The sequence below is a fragment of the Martes martes genome (assembly GCF_963455335.1).
Source record: "Martes martes genome assembly, chromosome: 1".
Classification (NCBI taxonomy): domain Eukaryota; kingdom Metazoa; phylum Chordata; class Mammalia; order Carnivora; family Mustelidae; genus Martes; species Martes martes.
Window position 1 is genome coordinate 17,090,467 of NC_137888.1, and position 11,422 is coordinate 17,101,888.

Here is an 11,422-nt window from a genome sequence, read left to right on the forward strand (position 1 = left end):
GCCCCAAGTCACTAATTCAACCCCTATAGGGGAAGAGTTGGAATTTCTCTCCTGATCTTCTCATTTCACAAGGCATTTACCACTCTCTCCACGATGTTATGACCCAGTTTCCTCAGCCAAGGCTTAATGACAGGTTTCTCACCACAAGTGCCTTGTAAGGATCACACAAAATATTTGACCAGGAAGTATATTGAAAAAAATATTAAATGTAACCCAAATGTAACCTATTGTTTATTTTAAAGTTAAACAATGACCATAATTTCAAACGGTCTCTCTACCGGTAATTTTAGGTTTTTATAACAATGCCTTATTATCAAGAAACAGATTATCTTTCATGTTTTTGTCATGTTTTCTCATTGACAAATATATGATCCATATATGGATTACTATGAACTTAGTTGTATCCCCCCTGCCATATCCATATATTGAAGCCCTACCCCCAATGTGACCGTATTTGGAGACTGGGTCTTAAGGGGGTAAGTAATTAAGGTTAAATAAAGTCATAAGTGTAGAGCCCAAATCCAGTAGGACAGGCAGCCTTATAAGAAGAGGAAGATTCTCTCTCTCTCTCTCTATCCCTCTCTCTTTCCCCGCCTTCTCTCTCTCTCCATGCATATACACAATGGAGAGGTCATGTGATCACACAGCAAGATGGCACCAGAAACTAAATAGGCTGAACCTTATTCTTTGACTTCTACCTTTCAGAACTGTGAGAAAATACATTTCCCTTGCTTAAGCCACCCAGCCTGCAGTATTGTTATAGCAATACAGCCTGCAGTATTGTTATTGTTTAGCAGAAGCTAAAACACTACTTCAAAGGAGTATAGAAAAAAATAATTTAAGAAACATTACAGTGGAAAATACAGACTTTAAGCTGAAAACAACTTGGAAGTATCTACAAAGTTAGGAAGGCACGTTTGTTTTTCATAGTTTCGTCCCATATCACTTCCTGACTCTCTGGTTTTTAAAGGTTGCCAATATGACCCAGTGACAATAACAAAAACAACAATCCAATCGTTCTTATCATCATGATTATATTCAACAGAAAAATGTGGCATGCCTTATTCCAGAGCAGTAAAAAATGTTGTTGTGCTGTTGTTCTTACTGCTAAAAATGTAGCAGTCTAGGGGAGGTGGGGAGGGAGAGAGGCTCATTTTTTTTCCATCAGGAAAAACAAGAATATCCTTAAAGAGAAAAATTATCTTTTGTGAGTTGCTTCCTCCCTTTGGTGAACTCAGGACAGGTTTCTAACTGAAGCTGATGACAGGACACCACAATATAATTTCTCTCACCCAGCGCCAAGTCTTTTAACAGATGATACAGTCTGAGTAGTAATTATGTTCAAGACATTTTTTTTCCCTCTTCCTCTCAAGCTTTTAGTTTCGAGTATATACATTTTTCCCCCAATACTACTTTTCTCTTTTCGTTGCCAGAAAATCCAGACTCTTTTTCAAAGATTAGATTATCAGCCAGTGACTTTTCTTTGTTAAAAGACAAGTCTTTCTAACAAGGAGGTGCCTTTCAGGGTAAAACAAGATGCTTAAAACATTGGGTCCCAAGGCCTAGATATCAGCAAACTTTATAATGTTAAGCAAACTTGCAAACTTTCTCTACAGATTTTAGTACTAATTTCAATTTTTCTTCCTGAAAAAAAAAAAGGATGATACTCTCTAATCCTATGCCCCCCCCCCAAAAAAAAACAGTGGTATCAATAGCAGGGTTCCCTATTTTAAAATGCCAGAGTTCTGGGGCACCTAGGTGGCTCAGTCATTAAGCATTGCCTTTGGCTCAGGTCATGATCCCAGGGTCCTGGGATCGGGCCCCACATCGGGCTCCCTGCTCCACGAGGAGCCTTCTTCTCCCTCTCCCACTGCTTGTGTTCCCTCTCTCACTGTGTCTCTCTGTCAAATAAATTAATAAAATCTTTAAAAAAATAAATAAATACAATAAAATGCCAAAGTTCTTTACCATGTCATTTATTGAGGAAAACAATCAGAAAATATTTTGATTGTGCATCAGATAAATTAGAAAACCTTCATGTTCCTACTCCATTGATTGAGCTCTTGATTATTTTTATCAGTTTAAATTATGAAGAAAATCTAAAACAAAAGTAAAAAAAAAAAAAAAGTCTGGTCAATTTAGAATCTCCTCAGTAGCTTTCCCCATGTATTTATTGTAACCACAAAAACATTAAAGGATCAAGAAGCATGTGTTATTAAAATAATACATGTCATAAAAACATTCCTTCTATACTGTTTATTGCTTTGTGTGGACTTGATTTGGAAGAGAATCATTGAGCACTAAGCAAAAATAAAAGAGGGAACATGGTATTCATGTCAATTGTCTTTGCCCACTTCTAACAAAAGGAGGTTCTTTCAAAGTTGTCAGAAAAGCAGAGGTGCCTCCTACAGTGGGGTCTCACCACCTGTCATGGCTTTGATATGATGCATGACTCTCTCTCTCCAGCCCAGGTCAACATGCTTGGTTCCCAGGACCCGTGGGAAACTCCTGCTGCCCCACCACAGTCCCAAAGTCATCCCTTTGCTCACACCTCAGGATCCCCTTCTTACATCCCTCCCCTAAAAACAACCTAAGACCTTGCACTCTTCCTCAATCACCATTCACTAAATCATTGCCTATGGTCATTTGAACTTCCAGCTCCATGTCTCCTTGGCCAACCTATTCCTTGATTTCTCTTCCTCAAGATCTCTCTCCTCAACTCCAGTGCTGTTTTCTAGACTCAGCCTCTATTTCATTGTCTCAGTGAAGTCCACAACTGTCTCAAGCCCTCCCTCAATTCCAAACTTCAGTTCCTTTCCATCTTTATCTCTGGGAGAACTTTCTCTCGTTCTTTCAAGTTCTCTCTTTTCTTGCAGAACTGTGAGAAGCCCATGTCTTTCCACTCTCTAATCCTACCTTCTGGTCTTCTCAGTCCTTTGGGATCAGAAACATGCCTTTCTGTTCTTCTCTGGCATTCCTAGATTCTGCTTTTGAATTCTGAAACAAGTTTTTCTGTGTAGGACCATGGTCTCTCCTCAATTTTCACCTTTATTTTCTTATGCGCTAATTCTCCTTTAAAATAAGTTCATGTAAGCCAGAGATACGTCATTTAAAGTATGATAAAAATATCAGAAGAGGCTTTTTTTTTTAAGTACAGTACAAATTACAATTGTGTGAAGTCTGAGACACACCAGCATGCTGAAAATTATATTGAATTTGGAGTAAAAGACATTGGTCCATAAAGGATTAGTTTGTATTTGCTATTTGAGCCCAGAAAAGTTAGTTAACTTTTTTGAGTATGCTTAGATTGTCTGTGGACAATAAGACTTCTTTAGCCTCAGTTGCTTCTTGGTCCTATTCCAGAGAAGAAGCTTGGGCATGTATTTCCTAGGATCCCTTTCTCAAAGTGGTACCCACTTCCTGTCTGACAATGGCAAGCATTCATAGTTCATTGTTTGAAGCCAGCATTTGGGGGATGTCAGGTTAGATTTTGAGGCCAGTATACACAGGGGGTACTTGCCTCATATACACCAGTATGTTCTAAGTTCTGATCAGAAGACACTCACCAGCCCACGAAGCATGACAACTAGTCACTAATGTCGAGTTTAGATCTATTTCTAGGTGAGACAATTGGGATCACTTGCCTGCTGCCTTGAATTCTGGGGTCATATAACTAGTGGCCAATGTTTATGGGTGATGGGTGAAAATGGCTTCTAGAAGATCCAGCAGGCATTTGCTTTTTTTCCTACCACAACCAACAATATTCCAGATGGTAGAGTCAAAGACCCTGAGTGAAAATGGGAATCTCATTGACGATTTAGTATGAGTGAGGAATAAACTTTTATGTTTCATTTTTTAAAAATGTTTCCAGCTTTATTGAGGTATAATTGACAAAAGTATATATGTTTAGGATACACAATGTGATGATTTAGTAGTAGACATTGTAAAATTATTATCATAATCAAATTAACTAACATATCTATTACTTCACATAGTCACCTGTGTGTATGTGTGTGTATGTGTGGTGATGAGAACTAAGATCTACTTCTCAGCAAATTTCAAGTGTGCTATATAGTATTATTAACTATGGTCACCATGCTGTACATTGGATTCCCAGAATTTATCTTAAAACTGGATGTTTGCCCAGTATCTCACAATTTCCATCACCATCCAGCACCTGGAAGCCAATATTTTACTGTCTGGTTCTATTAGATTGGCATTGCCCAACCCTGGCAAAAATTAGATATTTATGTTATAGAAAACCAGAGAAATCTTGGGCTCCTGGCTACCAGTCATAGTTGAGGATGAGATAACATATGGAGAACCATTAGATGAAGTGAAAGTCTACACATTGAAAGGTAAGAACACAGTAGGTCTCTTCCCAAACATGTCCCCAAATGAGCAACCAGGATGATAACTTGTAGACAAGAAATAAAACTCTTTTCTGGAGAAAGATACACCCAGAAAAACAGTTATGCTATAGGGAAATCCAGTTTCCAATCACATTGTGACAGCACCACACCTAAACATGAGTTTAAGTTTTTTAAAGAAATAGAAATAATGCATGGAGCACAAAAGAAATTTCAAGAAACAAAAAATGTGGTGGAGTTCCACAGACAGGAATGAAATAGACAGACTTGGAATAAGAGAGGAGGCTATAAAAATAATGGAAACAGGCAACAGCAACAAATACTCTGAAAATAAAAAAAATACAACAGCGGAAATAGACATTTCAATAGGAGTTGAAGATCAAGTTTTTAAGAGAAAATGACTTATAATTTGAATTATCCAGTTTAACTCTCAATCAAGAATGAAGGCACAGCAATGAAATTTGGTAAAACACGTTCTCAAAAACTAAATCCCTTCCCTACGCTCACTTTGTACACATCTACAAGTGTGCATTCTGCGAGTCAGGGAAAGAAACCCAGAGAAGAAAGACACAGAACCCAAGAAGCAGAGGACCCAACAATAACAACAAAAGAGGAGGGAGGCACTGAGACCACAGTGAAGGCAAACCTCAAGTTAACAACTGTCCCACAGGCCCAAGTGCAGGCCAATCTGATTGCAGCAGGAAGACAGTAGGCTTCAGACCAATTTTTAGAGAAAAAGTATTAAAAAAAAAAAAGTCTCTGGGATATTTTTTAACATAGTATTTGAAGAGCTGACCTCCTAGCACAAGAATTTGGGGATAAATTATTGGCAGTCACATGCAAAACTAGACAAGAAAATTAAAGAAAAAAAAAGAAAGAAAGAAAATATAACCATGATTGACCTGATAAAAGCACTTGGGTAAGCAAACATTATGATCATTAATTTTGGACTTTTCAAATTCTGATACAATTGTGGTAAGATGAGAGGTGGGGTTAGGGTTGTGTGTGTTTAGAGGACAAAGGGGATTACAGAAGCTATTTTTCAAAACAGTAAATCAGTAGTACTACCTTACTGAAAACTCAAGTAATAACAGTACAGCATGTTATATAGAACTATGGAGGACAGTAGTAAAAGAAATATCTAAAACATGTGAAGATGACTTCCTCTAGGGAATGAGAATCAAGTTTGCAGCCGAGATAGTCTTCTTCTTCTTTTTTTTTTTTTGTAACTTTCAGAATTTTCTTTAGTTATAAACAGTAGAAAATAATTTGACTTTTGACGCTATGCATGTTTTTAAAATTAGATTAAAGTATACATATTTTTAAAAGGCCCTGAGAGGGAATGGACATGACCTGTTCCAACCCAGAAAGAAGCCTCTAGGCAAGGTGGTTAGCAGGAAGAAGACTGAAGGAGAGAGCCAGAGACACGGAACTGGACCAGGGTGAGCAGTGTCTTGAAGGACATGATGCAAGTGTAGTGATTGACCTTAACATTAACGAGATGACTACTTAAGTTCTCAAAAAAAAAAAAAAGGTTTATTTTTTTATTATTTTAACCAATAGAAGTATTTATCAATCATCTTAGAAAATCTCAAAAATGACTGAAAGCTAGATGCTCTTTAGGAGAGTGTTTGAGAATTTTATCTGGGTCTTAAAACTCACAAACAAAAAAAAAGAGAGAGAGAGAGAAAAAAAAAAGAAAAAATGGCACGTTTAAACATTAGGATTCTAATTTCTGTTCAGATGCAATAGTTTGTCTAGTGTAAGTTGACCAAGTAAGCATGTTCATGAAAAAATGAGACTTGAGTAAAGTATGTATCTTTCTAGTTCTGGACCTCATAGAGATTATAATTTTTTTTTAAGTAAGTAATACTTTTCTTCAGGGAGTGATTATTACCTGTAAATTTTGATGAACACTTTAACTTCACTCCAACCCAAACAACATTTATTACTTGACTGATGTTTCACCTCCCTTCCTGGATTTAAATTTTGATTCCCTGTTTTCAAAATAGTCTCTGAGTATCCTAGAGCTGGAACTGACAGAAGATGACTGGTCTAATCCCATCATTTCTCATAGGAAAAGTGACTTGCCAAAGGCTATCTATCAAGTTAGTGGCAAAACATGAACCTAACTCTTTCGTTTAGTTGGGATCTCTTTCCAATATATCAACTCAGGACTATTTCATTCGCTAGGCAATACAGTCACATTATCAGTGGCCCAGTAGTTTTCCAAAGGCATATAACAATATTTGAGACCTGAAGTGGGTAATACTGACTTAGGAGTGTGCCTGGGTGTTTCAGCTTGCTAAGTGTCTGGCTCAGGTCATGATCTCAGGGTTCTCTGTTCAAGCCTCACATTGTGCTCAGAGTGGAGTCTGCTGGAGATTCTCTCTCTGCACCCCTCCTGTCTAAAATAAGTAAATCTTAAAAAAAAAAAATTACCAACTTAAAAATATTTTTTAAAAAATATAAAACTAAAATCCATAAATACATCATAAATAACTAGACAACATTAATTTATGTCAACTACCAGTTACAACATGATTTTTACAGTTTTATATAGTTATATATTAATTTTATTAAATGCATTACATGATAATATGTTCTTTTTATATAACATCTGATTCTTCTGTTATATAAGTAAATTAAAAAATGATTTTTCAAAATAGACACTAACAAAAATATTCATCTACACACACACAATTTTTCCAGGTTGAGAGTGCAGTGGTTAGTTAAAACCTGATCTATTTCAAGCTTTGATTTGCCTCTATATAAAAATCTCCGATAATTAAAAGTCACCAGGTTTGTTTTTTCTTGCCCTCATTATCTGGATTCTCACCTCTAAACTAGTTTATTCAGCATACAAACCACATGATCTCTAAGTTTTCTTATGGCTCTAAATTCCCATAATTCTTATGATCCTACCCCTCAGAAGATGAGTCCTTCAGAAAAGAAAAAAATATTTGCTGAATTCCTTTAGAGGACACAGGATTGAGTTGGGTCAAATGCTCTCCGTGTGTACTGTTTCTGATGTCCTGAGTTCCTTCCTCTTTATTGCCTCATGCGTTTGCTGATGTCAGGGCTTTGACTGTGGATCATAAGCTGCCACTGCCACAGATTTTCCAGATGTTGACATAGTAGGCAAATATATTCTTTGTGGGAGCAGTTACTGCTGTGGGAAGAGAAATCTTGGAAGTACATTCCAGTTGCAGCCTGATTTAATTGAGGTAGTAAACATCATGGGAACAATGGTTGACATTGGCCAGGCTCCACCATAAGGAGGTACACAGAGTCACAAGAGAACCAGAGGGGAAGTGCAGAAAATAAGGGAAAACATATGAAGCAGTGAGAGGAGGAGAAGGAAGAGAGAATGCCAAGAAAACCAGACACATAAACAAGTGAGTAATGCTTTTCATTGGTTGTTCAAGTGTGAGTGAGTGTGCGTGTGTGAAAAGCTCAGAGAACAAATTGTGGAATAAAAGATTCTACAGGTTACTTTCTTTGAGTTTGATAAGATGCTTGTCTTTCAGTCCACTTTTAAGAGGGTTAATTTACACAATGTAAAAACTACAAAAGCATTTACATAATGAAATCCCAACATTTTCACTAAGTTAATCTTATCATGGGCGATGAGGTGAGGGGGGTTTTGTCCCATTAAAGAGCTTCCTTTGCTCTTAAGGCAACAATAAATTGATCAAGTGGCTGTGTAGGGTTTAATATCTACATTTTCCCTCTACAATTAATAAAATCTTTCATAAGTTAACAATTTTTGAAGAACATGAGTGAAGTTTTTTCTACTTCTCTATTTTCAAAAATCTCAGTATCTACTAAAATTCTTTATATGTTCTTATAACCGATGTTATCAAAGCCCTATTTTTTCCTATGTTTCAGTGCTTTTATATCAAGCTATTCAGTAGTCTTAAAACCCCATATCTTATTGAAATTATCCAGATATTATGAAGCAATACTGTTCATACAAAGAGTTTGACAGTGCCTCTGTCCTATCTATTCAAATTTCCCTAATTTTTCATGTTCCATCTTTCCTGTGTTGCTAAATATATAAATACTTCAACTAACAGATGGCAAATGGAAGCACCAATGGGCACAGAAATCAATCCAAAGGCTTTTAAGCATAAAATGTCCCTGAGGCAAGCAGCAGAAGGAAAAAGAAAAGGAAGCTTGAATGTTTTCAAAGGGAAGAAAGGACTGACTGTCCTTTCTTGTAGTTTGGAGAATCACGCGATAAATTAGGCGAATAAAATTGACCAAATGAGAATGAATTCATTTTATAGTTGGAATCACATTAAAAGTAGTGTTGGGCTTTTGAGTACCCAGTGTGGTAAAAACTAAGTGATAGACTTGTCTTGAATGCTATTACGTTTCACTGACATGGGAGTAATACATTGCTCTACCTTTCAGGATTTCTGAGTTCCTATGTTAAGGTCTTCTAGGCTCTGGGTTTTCAATGTTTTTGGTATGACTTGACTCAGTTTGTGGAGTCTTCACAGCAGTTAAGGTTGTTAAGTAATATAATTGGTAATATAATCCTAAAACATAACTATTCCCTGATCTTTTTTTTTTCTCAATATTCCTTCATCCCAGATGACTCTCTCCTTAATATATAACTATGAAGATATTAAGGTAAAACAGTTCATACAAAAAAGAAAGAGAGAAGGAAGGAAAGAAAGAAAGAAAGAAAGAAAGAAAGAAAGAAAGAAAGAAAGAAAAAGAAAGAAAGAAAGAGAGAAAGACAGAAAGAAAGAAAGAAGATAGTTCATATCAATGTATTTTAAACAGTTTCAAGTGTTCTTCATGCTGGACATACTGGCTGAGGAAGGAGAAAAATGTTCTGTTCCTTTAACAGCTAAGAATCCAATTCAATCTTTCGAGAGACTTTAAAATTTTAATTGTAACTACATGTCATATTATAAAAAAAAAGCTAATTCTTCAATTATATCTTCACTATATAATCTTGGAGAGAAAAAAAAGAAAACTCTATTAAGAACAACATATGAACAGAAGCAAGTTTCTATGTAATGAGAAAAGTCTAGCTGGCCTTTGATATTGATTTGCATTTACTCTATGTTGTAGCTCTTTACTGCCCTTTCTTTTAAATCTTACTTTAACTTTTTTTTTTTCCTTATTCAGATTGTATCCTCTAAAACTACAAAGAAGTTTTGATAACAAATGCATTACCTTCTAGAAGGTTACAAACAACCACAGGCTAGTGTTTTGCCAGCGGTGCACAGTGGGGATCCTTGGGCTCCAGGTCAGAATCCTGGCTTAACTAGATCAGTAAGAGGGCAGATTAAAAAAGAGAAGCAGCCCAATAACTGAAATTATGTCAAGTTAGAAAAGTGTTCTGAACCTAACATAGGGTTAAGGTATCTAAAGAGCCTGATTAGCTAAAAGTTCAAGGAAGACAAAAGATGACAATAGGCCAGCCAGGAGAAGACAGGGCATGAAAACGTGCCAGCAGAGAGATCAGCATGAACAAGTTTCAAGTAAACAAGAGTTTCAGTTGCTCCAAGCACTAAAAGAAGCTCAGTCTGGAGCTCTGCAAACAGCTGAGAAGCACAAGGGGAGAATAGAGCCGTAGGCAGTGGGCTGTTGATTTTTTTTTTTTTTTTAAATTAAAAGTGATTGAAGGGTTTTTAGCAAAGGTATAGGTATCATTTATCTATTTCTAACAAATGTCCCCAAACTTAGAGATTCAAGACAACAACATTTATCACCGCATAGTTTCTATTGTTCAGGAATCCAGGTGCAGATTATTGGGAACCTCTAGCCCAAGGTCTCTCATGAAGCTGCAGTCAAAGTGCTGGCTGGGGATGTGGGCACCTCAAGACTTGACTGGGGAAAAATCCATGTCCAAGTTCACTCATGTGGTTGTTGGCAGGGTTCAGTTTTGTGTGAACTGTTGACCTCAGAGCCTCAGTTTCTTATTGGTGGTTGGCGGGAGGCCACCCTTACTTTCTTGTCCCATGGGTCCCCCATAAGGTAATTCATAGCAGGGCAGCTTGATTCTTTAGGGGGTGTGATTGAGAAGAGCCAGAGAGACCGAAAGAGAAAACAAGAGAGAAGTCAGTCCTCTGTAACTTAAGCTCAGAAGTAATATACCATTACTTTCGCCATATTCTGTTCATTAGATGCTAATATGTCCATTCAGCTCTTAGAAGGCTATTTTAGAAGTCTGCCTTCTACAAAATATCATGATTTTATAATGTTAGAAAGATTACTAGCTCTTTGCAAAGAATGGACTATAGGGATCAAAAGTGGAGTCAGGCAAACAATGTAGGTATAGCCTATAGAATTTGCTGATGGGTTAGATGTGGAGGATTTAAGGAAGAGAGGACCCAAGCATAACTGGTTTCAGTGACTCAGTTGATAATGATGTACTTTTGGATAAAGAAGATACACATAAAGAAGTTCTAGAGTGGAAACCAATTAGCACTTTATTCACAAAAAATCAAAATACATGTTTAAGAAATGTTTCTTGACTATAATATGTTGCCTAGCTCAAATAAACTAGATTATTTTTCAATTTGATTTTTATTTAGAAGTCCAAAAATATTGTAAAAAATGTTTTTTTTATTTTTTTTAAGATTTTATTTATTAATTTGAGAGAGAGAAAGAGCAAGAACAAGGGGAAAAGACAGAGGGATGTGGGGCTCCATCCCAGGATCCCAAGGTCATAACCTGAGCTGAAGGCAGATACTTAACTGACTGAGTCACCCAGGCACCCCAATATTGTGAAAAATTTAAAAGTATGTGTGACTTTGCCTGAAATTGAACTGTTATTCTACATGGTACCACAGGGAAGAATAAAAACCAATATAAATTACAAAAATCAGATTTTAGATTAGCATAAAAGCCTCCTAATAACATATAGAAGACCTAAAAAAATTAATAAATTGAATCATAAAATAATGAACTTCCCATTCTAAATGTGTTGAAAGAGGATTTGGAAAACCACATGTCAGGTAAATTCTGTGTCAAATACAAACTGAATTAATTTATCTCTAAAGATTCACAAATCTTCTGTTCAATAA